At 36.3% G+C, this 17,930-nt stretch overlaps 1 long non-coding RNA gene across 1 annotated transcript; it reads right to left on the bottom strand.

The window, feature by feature from the left end:
• Window positions 1-6,103: 6,103 nt before the first annotated feature.
• On the bottom strand, window positions 6,104-16,276 carry LOC115919276. The gene is made up of 3 exons (XR_004061778.1): window positions 16,147-16,276; window positions 7,814-7,985; window positions 6,104-6,791 (listed from the first exon to the last, which is right to left on the bottom strand). It is a non-coding gene; the product is annotated as an uncharacterized LOC115919276 (long non-coding RNA).
• Between the last annotated feature and the right edge of the window lie 1,654 nt (window positions 16,277-17,930).

Here is a 17,930-nt window from a genome sequence, read left to right as displayed (position 1 = left end):
AAACAAGTAAACTTATACCTTTTAATGTGCATTTTAAATTCAAATGTTTTGTATGACTAAATCGAAATAAGTACATGTAACTACAGAAAAAAATAAACCTTGTCGTGCAATTCAACAGGGAGAGTCATCATTGTCATCACCAATGTCATCATCACCCCTCCCCCTCTTCTCTCTCTCTCTCTCTCTCTCTCCCTCCCCCCCCCCTCTCTCTCTCTCTCTCTCTCTCTCCCAAGGCGGTATAAATCACATGAAGATAAATGTTTGTCACATTTTAACAATAAGTTGATCGGCATTGATGACCAAATAATAATCACCATAGTTGTTCAAGCAATCAATGTACGAGAAATTTTGTGAAAAATAGCTTAATATTCAGGTGGCTTAGTGAAATTACCGTTACTTGCCAGATCAAAAGCACCATTTTTGGTATAGTGCTTCCTTAGGACCTACTGAACGATAGTAGGGTAGGAGCCTCGGCAAAAATATCATTTAAGGGTGTGGGCGGGGGCGTCGCCTCGTAGACCACATAAAATTCATAAGGTATTATAACATTGAGATTTGTAGTACAGTCATCCTTTTTGGTACAGGGCTTCATTAGGACCTGCTGAATCAGTGGTGGATCCAGGGAGTGGGGCCCGGGGAGCCCGAACCCCCCCCCCCCTCCCCCTTGAGGTGAAAATTTTTAAATTTTCGACACTCCACCCCCCCCCCCCCACTGAGCGAATTTTCGGCCGGCGCGATTTTCTAATTTTGGGGAGCAAAACAAATTTTAAAAATAGTGCTCACTACCCCCCCCCCCCCGGATCCGCGCCTGTGCTGAATGATGGTAGGGTAGAAGCCCCCGGCATAATTATTCATATATGTGCGATTGGGGGCCCCATGGGTTTCACAAAAACCCAATGTTATATTATCTTATAAAATATTTGGGGGCTACGAGGCGACGCCCCCACCCACACCCTTATATGATATTTTTGCCGGGGCTCCTTCCCTAATATAGTTCAGAAGGTCCTAAGGGAGCCCTGTACCAAAAACGGCATTTGTACAGCAACAAATCAATGTTGTAAAATTATTTGGGGGCTCCAAAAAGACGCTCCCGCCCCCACACCCTTTAATCGATTTTGTTGCCGGGGGCTCTTAGCCTAATATCGTTTAGTAAGTCCTAACGAAGCCCTGTACCAAAAATTGTGCTTTTATCCAGCAAATAACGATAATCCATAAATTTGACTATATTCGGGTATAGCGGCGACTAAACAGCTTTGTAAAAACTTCTTCCTTTCATTTTGTTGTTGTCTTTTCTTGTTCTTTCTTTTCTACACTTTACAATGAATATGTCAAATAACGCTTCATATAGTAAATGAGCCTGAAGAAAGAGACTATGAGCCACTTGCGTAGTTCAATTTCTTTATTTGCGTCGATTGCAAAAGAGTCAATAGAGGGCTTTTTCCACTTTAAACAACGGTACGTAGTCTCATAATTCTGTCGCTGTAAAATTGGAAGTAAAATATCCGAAGTAACTGAGACAAACCCCTATTTTTTTTCTTCAAATTTATCTTTAATTTTGTTTTGCAGATGAAAAATTTCGGGATGGGTCGCATATCATGATTGTTGAATAATAACAACACTCTCTATCATGATATTTCAAAGTGCATGTGTATTTACGTTTTTAATACCAATGGTTTAAAAAAAGGGTACTTTTCCGCTTTTTCTTGTTAGTGTCATAAACTTATCAATTGGCTTCATTTAAAAGAATTTTTTAACAGTTTTGTTTGTTGCATGATGCCTAATCTGCAAATTATTCATCAGGATAATCTTCCATTTAAAGAAAATATTTGTTCTTCTTGTTTTGACATTTGATCGATGGTCGTCTAATCGGACATATACAAAAGGAGCGGGGGTTCATTAATTTTTATTAATAACATCAGCTAAAACGGCCTATAGGGCTTAACTGCAGAATTATCCACCATCCATGATAATGAATTAGGGTTAGGATTAGGGTCAGTGACAGGGGCTGGGTTAGAAATAGGGTTAAGCTAGGATTGGGGTAAGGTTAAGTGTTATGACAAGGGTTAGGGGTATGACTAGGGTTAGGGCAATTTTAGGACTACGGTTGAGGTCACAATTAGTGTTGCTCTGTTCAACCCATGCAGCTCATTTTGGATTACCTAGAAATCCTTTTTTTAAGCAGGTTAAATTTAAGATTAAATAATTTGAAAATATTAATACATTGAGGATTGCCGTCTTTATCCAATTTTGTTTCCCTGATTATCAAAATTAACTATTTTTCAATCAAAATGCAATTGTTGATGAAAAATTCAAAAAAATATCCATACTGCCCCCCCCCCCCCGTAACACGCATCCAACACAAATTATCCCCCCTTCTGAATTTGATCGCCGTAAAGTCGATCGATCGACACAAATAAGGAAGTGGCGGGTAGCATTTTAGTTAAAACATCAGGCAAAACACCTGTTAGGGCAAACTGCAGAATAATCCACCATCAATAATAATGATTTTAGGGTTGAGGTTATGGTCAGGGAGAGGGTTGTTACTGGGGTGAGGTTCAGGGTTTAGAGTTAGGGTTAGGACAAGGGTTAGGACTAGGGTAAGGTTACGGGTTAGATCTAGGGTTAAGGATTATATCTAGGTTTAGGACTAGGGTTAATGTTACAATTAGTGTTACAAATTGGTTTACGTTCAACCCGTTCAGCTCGTTTCGGATGATTTATAAATTCAGTTTTTAAATAGGTTCAGCAAGGATGAATTAATTTGCAAATAGTAATCAATGAAGATTGACCGATCTTGTTTCCCCGATTATCAAAATTAACCATCTTTAATTAAATCTATCATCTTTACTTAAATCTAATTGCAACTTTTAATAAAAAAAAGCATACCCACCGTGCCCCCCGTTAATACACATCCAAGCCCATCCAAGCTCATCCAAGACACATAAACGGACACCAATCCCCCCCCCCCCCCGAGGCCAACTAGCTATAATGACCATTATTCATAAAGACCGCTATTTATTAGGACCATTATTATAAGAACCGCTATTTATAATTTGAGAAAAGGGTAATTATTCATAAGGATAGCTAATCTTAATCGAAGAGTGTCGATATTTATCATTTGAGAAGAGAGTAGCTATTCATAAAACAGAATGAAGGTCGCTCTTTATAATGCGGAATGGGGGTCGCTATTCATAAAAAAAAATGAATAAGCAACAAAATGACAAGAGAGTTAATTGTTGGCTAGGAGCACCCCTATGGCTGTGGCGTATTTATTATGGAAAGCAACGCTTTTTTCGGATTATGAATATCGACCCTCTTCTCATATTATGAATAGCGACCCTCATTCTGCATTAATTATAAATAGTGCCCCTAAATTTATCTTATGAATAGCGGTCCTAGTGACCCCCAATATAAATTATGAAAAGCGACCCTCATCTCACATGACGGTCCTCATGCTTTTATCAATAGTTACCGCCTTCGTGTTTTATATATGCAGTTCGACGTTATGAATAGCGAGATTACCCCCACACCCTCTGGTGTTGAAGATTGGAGGCCTAACCAAATATTGAAAGGGGAAAAGACGGGGGAAAGGGAAAAATCAGAAAATCAAGGAAGATAAGAAGTGGAAGAGAAAGTAAAAAGGAGATGATACGACACCCTACGGGCCCCGTCCGACGCCCTGCAACTCACTCCTACACCCCAAACTCTCACTTTTGCTATGCTACATCATCGCATGCCCTCATTACAACATACAGAGCCACAAACTGACTTATACACACAATCGCTTTCCCTCTGTCGTCTTACTTCCATCATTATTCTTCTTCTCCATGTCTTCACAGTTCATCTGTTCCATTCTTCTCCACCCCCTCCCCCTCTCTCTCTCTCTCTCTCTCTCTCTCTCTCATGCATTTCTTCCTTCTTCTTTTTTTTCTAACTTAACCCTCTCTCTTTAAATTGTTCTCTCCCTGACACTTTCTCTCTCTTTCAGTATTGTTCAATTATGTTTCTATGATAGATCCTCATATATTGTGTGTGACTGTCATGAATTACATTATAGAATATGAATAGGCAATAAATTTGCATTTTAATATGGTTCAAAATCAAACAAATCTTCAGTATTTACTTGTCACACACTCAATTAATCAGTCTCGATTTCTATTTAAAATATGAATATTCCTCACTTAACAATAATTATAAAAAATAATACTAATGACGAATCTATTCTATTTTTATCATCAATTTGTTTGCAAGTATGGAATAAGTAATAAGTTGTCACCTATTGTACTGTGTATTATTTGTACTTGTCTATATTAAGTTTTGTTGAGAGGCTTTTTAAAACTGAGCTTGTAAAACTAATTCTACTACTACCACTACTACTACTACTACTACTACTACTACTACTACTACTACTACTACTATTACTACTACTACTACTACAGTCAGAAATATCAACATGCACACCAAACAAAAAATAAAGCACATACAAAACAGACTTTGTTTGGGTATTCCATGATGAATACTTAAGTATAATACCTCCTACAAAATGTGAGGAAAAATTGAGTTTTGTGACACATGCTCCTACTAAAATTGCTTCACAATAGTTCCCAACATTAAATGAATTACTAACTTTAATCCTGGACCAATACTATACCTAACCCTAAATCTTGCTTAAATATTAATCTAACCTTAACCCTAACCCTACAATTTTGTTAAACTAAAGCCCGGAACAATTGTCAACACAGCAATTCTCGAATTGCAGCAAACCAACATCGTGTTCCTGAAATCATATTTACTACATGGTAATTTTTCTTCATTTACACTATTATATTTCAGCATGACCTATGTACAATAAAACCGGTCTGATTGTATATTTTGAATGGAATGTATAGCACTATTATCCCCACAAAAAATAGCAAATGTTATTGAAATAATGTATATATTTACACAGGTGATATATCAATAGCCTCATACAGAAGCTATGCCGTAAACATGTTTACAACTTTACAATGCTTTCATTTGTTACATATTTAATGTACAAAGAGCAATAGCTGCAGTCAGGTTTAATACGCCCACACAAATATGGATGTGTTGCCCACACCTGAAACATAGCACAAGAGATAATAAGGCCAGTCAAAGTAAATAATAAGAATGAAGTACCGGTAGGCACTTGGTCACCTTTGAATTCAGAAAACTTATGGAGCTTTTAATAACTAGTTTGTGATATTTAACATGGTTACAGAAAAGAAAAGAAGCCATATAGGAATTTAGATGATGACAGGGGACTAATAATTGTCACCTCTTATGTTTTAGTACAGTATTCAACTTTTGCAAGAAATAATTTCAAGGAGCTTGTAGAATGGTAATCATCTTGCTATCTAGCAACACATATCAGAAAAACCTGAACAAATAGTTAGGCAGGGGGTTACCAACTTTTGCATGAGCTATAAGACACTACATGTAATATATGCCTCCGTGGCGCCTTAAAGTGATCTCATTTGGTTCTTGTGTACATACACATCTTTAAAAAATAGTATGGTTGAATGCTCAATATTTTTGCTTGTTTGGGTTTATTTTTTATGTTGAAATCATCTTGTAATACAAGCTTATAAGTGGTATACCATAACCATTCTCATATCCTTTTATCATTATTCTAATCATTTTACAAACTATTTAAATCACATATAAGGTTTATTAGTTGCAAGATGATTGTACACCTGAAGTTGACTTTTCCTGAATGCCATTACGATAATACCATCAAATAAATATTATCTAATGGACTTTACATAAAGTGCTAAATTATTAATGCAGTTTTGGCAGAGATAAGGTGCTCAAAGGATATCTTTCGGCACCCATTTCCTTCATCTGATGCCTAAAATAAAATAATAATAATAATGATTCCGCTTTTATATAGCGTATGATGTCTCTAAGTGCTTTACAGATATATTATTACCCCGGTCATCAGATTCAGGCTTACCCGCACACTATGTATGCACATTCTCTACTTCCTGGGGATCATTCCAGCCAGGTGTCATTTTTACAAGTGCACACTTGCTCATCTAACCACATTAACTTTCGCATCCTACATACCGGTAGCTCTTTTCCATTTTCGTAAGGAATTTTGTACATCATAGGGCCGGCAGAAATACATCTCACTTTTCAGAATACCTACGCTTATTCTTTAGGGTGAGGTTTTGTGAGGTTTCCTCCAACAATAGTGGATGATCGACCTTTCACAAAAATTTGTAGTATAATGAAACAAATGGATATCCCACATTTATCAAACTACACACCCTATTTGTTTAACTTGTATAATCTTAAATTGTTTGCTCTAATTCAAACCCAAATTAAATATCATCAAAATACAGTGATATTGAGTTCTGTAAACTCTTACAAATTACACTTTTTCAAATTTGTGTAACCTCCAAGAAACTTGCAAATTATTTTAAATAATTAAACCCTTTAGATATAAAGTGTGAAATTTTATAGTCATAGGTTCTGAAACTTCTTTGTAAGAAATCAAAATATAGCGCTCTTTTCGATTGCCACAGCAGGAGCTTTTTTTTTCAAATCAACACTAGTGAACACATATTTTTTTACTTGAGACAATTAAATATCTGGAATTAAACATTAAAAAAATATTCACTGAAAAATCTCCATTTAATGTCTCGTTGAATCAACCTTAACCTTAGGCTGATCATACCAAGGGCCATGCTATTAGCCTCTGCCAGGTCCCTCTCAGTGCGTGTGTGAAGCTGCGTAGACCTTGTACTTAAAGGGATCCCATATGAAATCTGTTGGTTTGAAAAATAAAGAACAGAGCTTCCATTTATTTTTTGGTCTCAAGAACAGTGTGAACAGTGCTAACAATAATATATCTTGGAGTACAATTCATTCAAATGTCTACAATTTCTTCCGAGATGAATTTTTTCCCTATCATACCATACCATACTATCATATCATATAATATAATATACAAATATTGTCTAGTATTAAGTATTCTACAATTGTTGTAATCTTGTACCTGTACACTGTATTGCCAATACTAACAAATGGAAAGGTTCACATTGTTTTTCCCCAATAATTATCTATAACATAACAATCTATAAATTGTATTATATGCAATGCTCTACAATTTCTATGTGGATAAGTCACAGTACAGCATATATCAAATGAAATGACTTTCAGGAACAAAACAATAACAAAGTTGAGTTATTATCATATACTAGTATATATTCTAAGTAAAGACAAATATACTCAAGAGTTTGGTTTGATCGGTCATTTTCATACCGTAAATACATTTCATGCAAAAACATCTTCTTTACCTGCCTCTTAATAAATCATTTCATTCTCCTGCTTTGAAAAATTGTATTTCAATAATAAACACTTTCAGAATACCAATACCACACATTACGTGTTGTTAGGTCAGGCAGGCCATAATGTTTACCCAACCTACATGTAGCAACAACTAATCCTCACAATTTGCATTCTGACTACCGGTATTGAGGTACAATAATAGAAAACAGGTGAATGTACATGTACATGTAATAGCTCATCGCAAGGTACACGTACATGTATGTTTACATTTGAATACATTTTGAAAATTGTCTACTACATGGGCATATTAGTCAATTATGATCCAAAAGCATCAATTTTTACATCCATTCATTGAAAAACTACATTGTACATGCATGCAGCACTTAATAGCCATCAATAAAAAAAATTGTGAAAAAATGGGGTAGGAGTCTTAAATACATGTACCTTGATCATTGAACACCCCTAAGTTTTTGTTACAATCCATCTACATTGTACATACCTCATAGATTTGCTGCTACTGTTACACTGGATCAACTTGATCTACCACTTTTTTCAAAGGATAATCAAGAGCCCCTTCTCACAATCGGTGGAGTACACATGCCATTTCTCCTTTATCTTGACAGTGACCTTGTGCCTTTGCGTTGATTGTCATCAAGTGTCTACCTGCCCCTCTGAAAAATGAATAAGCATTTTAAGAATTATAAAATTATATCAAATATCTAACATATCATACAGATTACATTACAGGATCAAAAGAAAGTATTCTTATAATATTTCAGTACACTACATACATGTACAGTACTGTATGTGTAGGTGATAGATCAATATGTCTACATGTGTACATGCTAAACCAATTAGAAATTTATTTGACAAAGCCAAAGAAATCCATGTTATGTAAGCAAAGGATATACAAATCTTCCAATAAATATTTGCGAAAAGCATCTCAAGTATACAAAACAGTGATAATTACACAAATCTTGTGTATGTGAATATTGTTGAAGATGTACAGTACATGTACATGTACACCCTGTATAGGAGGCAATTCAAATTTCATAAGAATGTGATTCAATCTCTGTATGACCATAGGATTGAATGTACATGTACATGTACAGAGTACTACAAAAAATTGCCACATTAAAGCTAATGTCAAAAGGACTTCACAGAGGATTTGAAAAGACTAAAATGTGATTTAAGTTTCATGAGCTGCTATGTAAAATGATTCAGCAGTGTGTACTGGAGTACTAGCACTATTCTAAAGGATTTTCTCAGTGTCACATTATAAGACATTATACAAAGCAATATTTTTGAATTTTTAACTAACAATTTCCTACTCGATTTGGTTTTCCTACATTCTTGTATGGCTGGTAGTTTGTCTATCCACAACATGTACTCTCTAGGTGAAATTTTACAGGAACCAGTAGTGAATTTGATCTTTGTTTGCTTTATTACCTTCATGTATACAGTAGCAGGTAATTTTACATGTACATGTACCATGCATTAAAATGCATATTTGCCCGGTCCGCAAACTAACAGTTTTGAGCGGGCAATATTTCCTGATAGTTTCTCTCTTTCGGGTTTCACCATTCACTTTGAGTACAAAGATTGTGTTCCATATTGGACCTTTCAAACAGCTAAAATCGCCGCAAAGTTTGAGCAGACTATCATGCGGCGCTGTAGTAGGGTATAGTGACCGTACGTGATTCACAAATGAATAGGTAATAATTATAATCTTTTGGGAGATACAGTGATATGCATTTATATGTACATGTATTGCCCTTACTGAATCAGTGAAGGCAATACAGGGTGTATTACCTTGTTTCTCCCTCAAGGCCAGTAATATTATGTAAATGACAATCATGTTAAGCTCCAATTAATGACAGGTTATGCCAAACTATACCATTTGAGAACCCTTCATCCCAAATCTTCTACATAGGTGAATTTCACATATCTTGGGGGCAAAGAATGTGATCCATAATAGCTATTCATAACCATGTACAGTATCATCATGATATTCAAACTACATGTATCACATCAAATGTAATACATACCAACATATTTGATTTAGAGAGGCTGTGTTGTTGTGAGGAAAAGTTTTTGCCCTGAATTTTTGTTAACATTTTTATTTACATAAGGGTGGTGTTGATATGCTTACTATTATTTACATAAATAGAAAATGAATTAATGTGACACCTACATGTACAGGGTGTATATCAAGATTTCTTTCTCAAAACTATTGCAGCTACAATGTACCATTTAAAAAAAAGGTAGGCTATTTGCTTAGAAGTCAGGGTCAGCAAGACAACCATTATTGGAAGACATTGGAAGATCACATTACCAAAACAAAGTATTCAGAATTTTGAACCACATTGCTCACTTCATCACTGTATGGAAAGAGAATGACTACCGGTAGTCTGATTTGATTTACATTTCTTTAAATATAGCCCAAAAGAATACTGGTACTATTTACATGTTCAGTGAGATGGAGAAAGGGAATGGCCCATCAATCGTAACTGATACCACTTAAATCTATAATGCAGCCTCACAGCTCACTGAACATTGTATAATAAATTGAAACAGGATTTTCCAAAGATTAGAATTTTATACTACTCAAAATAGTAGGCTTTTGACCACTTCTATTGCAGGTACAGGCCATAGTTCATCCATACTTCAGAGTTGAAGCTGCCAGGAGAGGAATTTAATCTATTTCTTTTTATTAGTATACAAATGTTTTAATTTTCTAATTATACCTCAGATCAAAACCTGTTTTGCTTTAAAAAGTGATTTGAAGAAAGACACTCGCAACCAATTTCAACCAAACTACCCGGTAGTAAATGGAGCTTCAAATTTAGATTGCATGTAAATGTCACAGATATTAAATATTTGAAGGAAATATGCATTTCTGAAACAATCCACCCTGTTTAGAAAGTTGGTTTTTGTTAATATCACTTATGAGAATATAATACTATCCTTTTTTTATTCTGTAATACGTGTAGACCTATTTCTCTATGCAATGATACCCAATTGATTGTGGTGCTATTATTGAGAGTTATCATTTTGAGAGTTTCACCAGTTCTTTTGGATAACAAGACATCTGTTTAGGTGCAGAAATCTACAATCACTATGGAAATTAAGGACAAAGAAAGCGGACAAAATATACAGTTCCTCATTCTACCCTCAACAATTGCTATATATGGTAGACAAAGGAACATCCCTTCACTGCTATTATGTAAAAATGTGTAGAACAAAATGCATGCGACACCCGTTCTACAGATTTTTACATAATAGCAGTGAAAGGATGTTCCTTTGTCTACCATAGCAATTGTTGAGGGTAGAATGAGGAAATGTATATTTTGTCCGCTTTCTTTGTCCGTCATGTTCATTGTGAATTTCATGTACATGTACATGTATGTATTTTAGAATCAACATTAATATTAAGAGTCACTATTTGTTTTGCAACATTGTCACTTACATGTATCATGTTTCCCATTCAGCAGTATACTGCACATATCAAAGTTACAAAATCCATATTATTTAGGCACCAATGTAAACAGAAATTCATTGGTTAAAGAATGTTATGCAATGCTATGCAAATGATGAATTAACAAACAACAAACTTTTAAAAGTACTCATACAATCATGTTGACAGAAAATTAAAATTAAAATTGCAGAATAGGCAAGGTCCTGAAGTTGGATGTCTTTTGATATTCTTGTCTACTGAAAATAAAGCTACAGGTATTTAAATTCTGTAATACAGCTTTTTGACAAAGCTTTCACAATAAGAGATAACATCATTTCCTACACTGCAAGACATAAACAATAAGGTGTCTTCATTTTTGTTGCCATGCATTAACAAATTGTGTTATGTTTTGAGCCTGAACTCATATCACAGAATGTTTGTTGTATGATTGCTAAATGTTGGTATTTTTATACACTCTACATGTAAAATGGATATTCATTATTCAACATTTGAAAAGTTCTTTAATACAATAATATCTCTAGGGTTGATAAAATGTTACACTTCTATTCAACATTAACCACAAAAACATTTTTAGCTGTTGGGTGAAATATTTGCTCACTGTGTTAAAAAAATTTCTACTAAGAGTTGTTCAGTAATTGAAGTTATGAAAATAATACAGGTAATCACTATTCATTCCATATTGTTGTTAACCAACTGACCTAGCCAATGACTTTGGACCAGCAATCCAGCGCGCATTCACAACAGCCATTTTCTCTGTAAAGTTGTTACAGTAGTAACAGTACTGCACACAAAATCATCATGCTCATGGAATAGTCAGACCGCAATGATTGACATATTAGCGAGTTTTCGCTCAGCAACATACAGACCTTCGCGGACGCAGAGCACTCAGGTTTACGGCCGTCGCATACAGACTGCCCTCAATACAATATGTGGTTTTGCTTTTCGGTGAATGCGTACGTATTTCTACGGAGGTATTGCATTTGCAATGCCATTAGGCAATTTTTGTAATGTAACCAAATTTAATGCAAACGTCTTTGTGAAGTGCCTCGATACAAAATATTTCTTTCACCTGATAAGGATAATAGTATTTCAATAGACAGAATTCAAACTGCATACATTAGTTGTTGCCAGTTCGACAAACATTAGGGGTATTTCGCAAGCTAATTGCGGACAGAGAATCTGCGGTTCGTGTGCAAAATCAAGAAGCTACTATAGTAACAGCAGGGTGATCGCTGAGGTACTGAAATCAAGAACGGGTTTTGGCCAAATCTATGGGCGTTCTCAATGACGCCCCAAGTGAATAAACAGCCAATCAGCGAGCTTGTACCAAAGATGGTTATGAGAATTTTGTCGTCTAATAACGAAGGATGACGAATTTTAACGGGCGGATCTAGCTTCTTTTCTATGGCGTGGGCGGGCGGGGTTGACATTTGAAAAATCGCACCAACCAATATTTTGCTTAGTGGGGGGTAGGGAGCACTAAAACTTGTTTTCAATTTGAAAAAAGTGCCAACCGATATTTCGGGGGGGGGGGGGGGGGGGGGGAGGTAGAAAGCACCTTGGCCAGCCAAAGGGGGGATTTAAACCTCCTAACCCCCCTAGATCCGCCCCTGGCACAAAGGACTCTTCGGTGAATTTTGTTTCTTCCGATTATTGTTTCTGAACAGTAACAACATGAATATGGATATGAATTGTTTTAAAACTTGATGATAAATTATTGTTGAAATTTGATAAAAAGCCGTTTTGTGGCTTGGTTGAGACAAGTTGTGCTAGTCGTGTAGTCCCGTCTGTACTGTATTGCGTTGAAGGGAACAGGCCATTTTCGTAATGTAATCAAATTTAATACATACTGTACGTCTTTGTGAAGTTCCTCAATACAAATTATTTCATTCACCTGTCTAGGATTCGCAATAGTCAGAATGCAAACCGCATGTATTAAGTGTGGCAACAACTAATGTATGCAGATTGGATTCTGTCTATTTAAATACTATTATTATCAGGTGAATGAAATGGTTTGTATCGAGGCACTTGATTCACTTGGGGCGTCATTGAGAACGCCCGTAGATTTGGCCAAAACCCGTTCTAGATTTCAGGGCCTCAGTGGTCATCCAACTGTTACTATAGTATCTTCTCGATTTTGCACACGAACCGCAGATTCTAATTCCGCAATGAGTTTGAAAAAAATTGCCTATTATTATTACCATGACGGCAAGAGAAAAGACTCAATGGCATTGGAAAAGTTGTAACTGTACAGGTGTAGTAACCATACTGCACACAAAACCATTGCGCTCACTGGAAAGTTAGATCACAATGATTGGCATTGTTTGCATGATGACAAGAGAAGAGACTCAACGGCATTGAATCAAAATCGTACAGTGTATGGAAATGATTATTCAAGGAAGTAGCAGTGGAACTTAAACTTTATTTTTAGACTGATGACATTTTTGTGAAATATTGACTTCAGACTCTTATAATGCTGAAAAACAGGTGATTATTTGTTCTTCGTTTATCTGTTGTGTAGTGGTGGTTCGTGCCTATACACGGTCGCAGCACTATTCTGGATAATAATTTAGTCTGGTTCTGCATAATAATTTATCAAATATCTTCTACACATTCTTACTTTTTTAAAATTATCTTCAGAAGCATTCATAGAATTCATTGCGTATCAACTATCAACCAAACTACATGTACAGTAACTCAAATGTCATCCAAGAATGGTGGTGTTGTTGTATTTTACAGCTATTTTCAGTTCATTCCTTTTTCTTTTCAGGAGATTTTTGTATATTGTACAGTACATCAACCTTTAGGGCCAATTAAGTGTCATCATTGATTTGACGGTATTGAAGGACTCAGATGGAGGAGTTATTATGTGGTTACTTAATTGGAAAATTGGAAGTGATCAGTTGCATCACAATAAAGAATACCAGGAGTTATACTGGCACATACATGTACATCATTACATATTAGTAAAGATTTGTTCAATCAGAGATGCAGTCTTGTTTAATAGTTACCCTGGTATAGAAAATGTGAGTAACTCATACCAACAAAATCATTACCACTATTTGGCATACATGTACATGTACATGTACAAATATAAATATGGTCAATGTTAACATTAATCCTTATATACCGGTAATCATCTAGTGTATAAGTAAATGTTTGCATGTTTGATTTGGGTTTCTGAATATTTAACTACTATCAGCTTGCCAATTTGATTATTTCAGTAAAAAGAGATTCAATATCATCTGACTTGAGGAGGCGCAATAGCTCAGTCGGTAGAGCAGTGGTCTCGTAATCCGGTGACCCGGGTTTTAAACCAAGGCGATGTGCTAGTTTGGTAAGGCATTAATCCTCACTACCAGGTTCCTCGGAGAGGACCTAAATCCGTCGGCCGTCTGGTTGCTTACTTACAAACATTTATGCATTCTTAGCAGTCAGATAAAATAACCATCACATTGACCGAGTCATGATGTCATCTCTAACAGTAATGTCAAGAGAAACTGAAATACCGTAAACATGGCATAGTGTAACCTTGTTTATTGAACAATAATGAAGTACTTTCATGAATCCATGTTTCAGAGAAAGCTAGAGAATGAAACCTCAAATACTACCAATATATTCACCAATCTCATTAATTTCTATGGAGGTTCCTTGAGTGAAATAAGGTTATACATGTATGTTAATTTGTCCTAATTAGGAATTAAAAACATCTAAATTAGTAATACAAAATGTACGTTTTCTGCATGCAACAGAAAAACAAAATTAAGTATTCTTTTTTTTATCAATATTTATCCTCAAACACAACTTTTTGGAAAATCCTGGCAGAAATGTGTTTTAAATGACATCCTTGTCTTTCACATTATGATACAATTTAAGTGAAATTTTGTCATCAAATTTTTGGCAAATTTGGGGCTCCCAACACTTTAGAGGGGCTTTAAACTGCAAGGGAAATGTTCACTATGGTTCATTGTACAAGATATGTACCAGCCAAATATGTAGTTGGGGGTATGTATCTAAATTATCCATTGCAGGCAAATGATCAAGATCTTCTTTGCATGAGATTAGCTTTTTTACATTTTTGTTAACATTTATTAAGGGGATGAGTTCAATAACTCATCCTGACTTGTCCTCCCAGTGGTTTAGGATGGGATCTTGTTGCGGATAGCAGACCAGCATTTTTCTTTTGATAGGGTCTTCTTGGATAGATTTTTTCCAGTAAGTTTTCTTCCACTCAAAGACCAATGCACTTTGTATACAAGATGAATTTAGCTGTAATTGGGCAAGATTTTGTCTCTATACGTACGGGTTAGTGAGGGGAGGCTATGCAATGCAGTTTGTGTGTGATCACCCATCTTAACTCGCACAGAAGCTTCAAGAAAAGCATCAGATAAGCTGAAAGTACATGTAAGTCCTTCTATTTCGATGTTCTACAATTAATTAAGTCCAGCTCCAGTTTGTGAAGCTACTGAACTGTGCAGGATGGGTACGGCGCTCATGCACACACAAACTGCATTGCATAACCCAGGGCCGCCAACCCTCCCGCATTTGGAGGGAGTCATATGCCACCACACTCCTTTTCCCGCCGTCCCACCAGCTCGTAGCAGGAGACTCTCGCCAACACGCCCTTCCTCCTGCTCTCCCGCAAGCTCCTGGTTTATGAAAAAACCTCACGCCAGACGTGTAAAATAAACCAGCGTACTTGTATCATATGGATTTTGTTTGCTCATGGGGGGGGGGGGGGGGGGGTAGTGGGCACTTCTTACCCTTCCCTGTTGAGCTCCCCACAGCCACACTCAGTCAGCTCTGTATAGAGGCAGTCAGTGAATATGGAGGAGCCTGACATAGTTATTTATCATGTTTAGATCTAGATCTATAGTATAGGCTACATGTAGCTAAGCCGAGTCTAGGCCTAGGCCTACACTGTAGTAATTAGTAGGTCTAGATCTAGGTCCTATAGCAGAACAACCATAACCATTGATATCAGACTTTTCAGAGACCAAAGGCAAAGCAAAGGCAAGGCTTTCATCGGTCCAACATCAGGAACATGCAGGCTACGTTCGCGCTCATCGATTGACGAGTACTTGTACGAGTAAAATGCATTAATTAACTGACTAACGAAGTTATAGTCTCATCTTCTTAGGCCACCGCCGGCAGGCGGCCTGGCAGGCGGCCTGGCGGGCGCAGTCGGGCTTAATTCATTCAACCAATGGTGGTGATTTGGGGCTTTCCCTAGCTCTAGTCTGGATACTGCGTTAGAAGCACACAGTTTCAACTAATGAAGCTATGTTAAGATATATATATATTTAATCTACTACTCTTATTGACAATTAAGGAAAAACCAAAACAAACCTTACCTTAAAACATCTCGAAAACACCATTTTAGCGGCTTCTGTGGCGTGGTCTGTCTCTGAGGAGGGCATGGGACGACGGATCGACGATGAACTAATAGTAATAGACTAGTCTAGTTCTAAGCACACGCAGACCGCTATTTGTGACATTAAGCTGATCAAGTTGTTGTTGTTGTTGGGTAATTGTTTATTGGCGTTCATTCAATGTTGAATATATACGCCATAATTATTTTTAATTTTATAAGGAAAATCAGTTATAAATAAGAAAACTGAGGATAAAGATTTGTAATGATATAATTAAAAAGTAACGCAATTTTTTAGGAGTCTCTGGATGGTTTGCAACTTCGTGTTTCTGCTTTTTTTTTTTTTAAAGTTTAATCTGGTCAGCCCGGTTTCGATGGCATGGAAAACTAGCTTTGCCCGATGTGAAACAGGCTTCTCGGCTACTCGGCGTGCGTGCGCAGTGATCTTTTAATTTTATAACGCACGGTGCCTAGACCACTCAGAAACACAGAAACACTATAAATTGAGCTGATCAAGTGTGTCTCATGACTCTCATCTCGACTCCAACTGACCGTCGACCCTACGGCTATCCCCAGTGGCATATCTAAGGGTGGGGGGGGGGGGGGGGGGGGGAGGGGGTCCCTCCCCCCTGGCCAAAAAAACTGTTTTCAAATCAAAATGAAGACGGGCGTCCTCCCCTGGGGTGGGCACAAAAAAAAGGGGGTGGGGGTGTTGATTTAAAAAAAAAAAAGCAGTGCTCAATACCCCCCGCCCCCCCCCTCGTTGCTCGTGTGTCAATCACGGAACTTCCGTGGTGTCCATCAGAAAGATCACATAATGTTGTTGTTTTATAGTTTTTATTGGCGTGTATATTTAGACTGCAATAGTCTTTTCACAAGCTTGACGCAAACATTATTTCCTATAATTTCATCGTCATTTCTCTCCATCATAAACTTTAATAATGTTATATTCCAATCCAACGTCTATTCTGATTAAGAGTAAAGCAATTTAGAACAACAGTCTTAGAAAAACATAAAAATTGACCGGTATAATAATAGGCCCAAATTATCCTATTAAAAAAAAAAGTTTATGGTAATGTTAAGACTTTGGAACTGTTCCTTAGTCTATTTTAGCAGTGTTGAAACCGTCGATACCCATGTACATGTGGCTGTGTTTTAGATGAATGGTCGAAACTAAAATTTATGCTGAACAAATAAAGCGACCAAATAAATGAAATGTTAAGCTTTGCTTATGATTGCGGTCTCCTGCACTTTTCCAACAGAATAGTTCAGATAATACTTTAAATTTATGATAATATGTTATGGAAGTAATAAGTTTCGTTATTATATGTACATATATTATGTACAAAAAACATTTTGACATTAAGAAATTATTGTTTGTTTATGTTTTATTATACCTTACATGTATTTTATGTTCTTTGTTATTCAGTTATATTTTATTTGTAAAAATTTGCAGAAATAAAATAAAATAAAAAATGTACGAAATAAAACGGGTGATAATAATGAGATGCGCCTACAATTTCATATTATTTTATTCTGTTCACCCCACGATCCAATTTGATGTCTGAGAAAATTAGACTAACTTCCGGCAACATGGAAAAAAAAAATCATTACTGCGTATACTATAGTAGGTAGTCTTTAATAATCAACAGGTTACGACGTTACATGGTTGAATGTTGAAACGAGATGTTGTATATGGTCAATTTCTCTCTCTGACAAAATATACTGCATGCCACATCTTTAGACACACGCAAATATTCCTCATGC

The sequence above is a fragment of the Strongylocentrotus purpuratus genome, unplaced genomic scaffold (assembly GCF_000002235.5).
Source record: "Strongylocentrotus purpuratus isolate Spur 01 unplaced genomic scaffold, Spur_5.0 spur5_scaffold_6, whole genome shotgun sequence".
Lineage (NCBI taxonomy): Eukaryota > Metazoa > Echinodermata > Echinoidea > Camarodonta > Strongylocentrotidae > Strongylocentrotus > Strongylocentrotus purpuratus.
The sequence above is the reverse complement of the archived record's forward strand: the minus strand, read 5'-3'. Positions and strand labels throughout refer to the sequence as shown.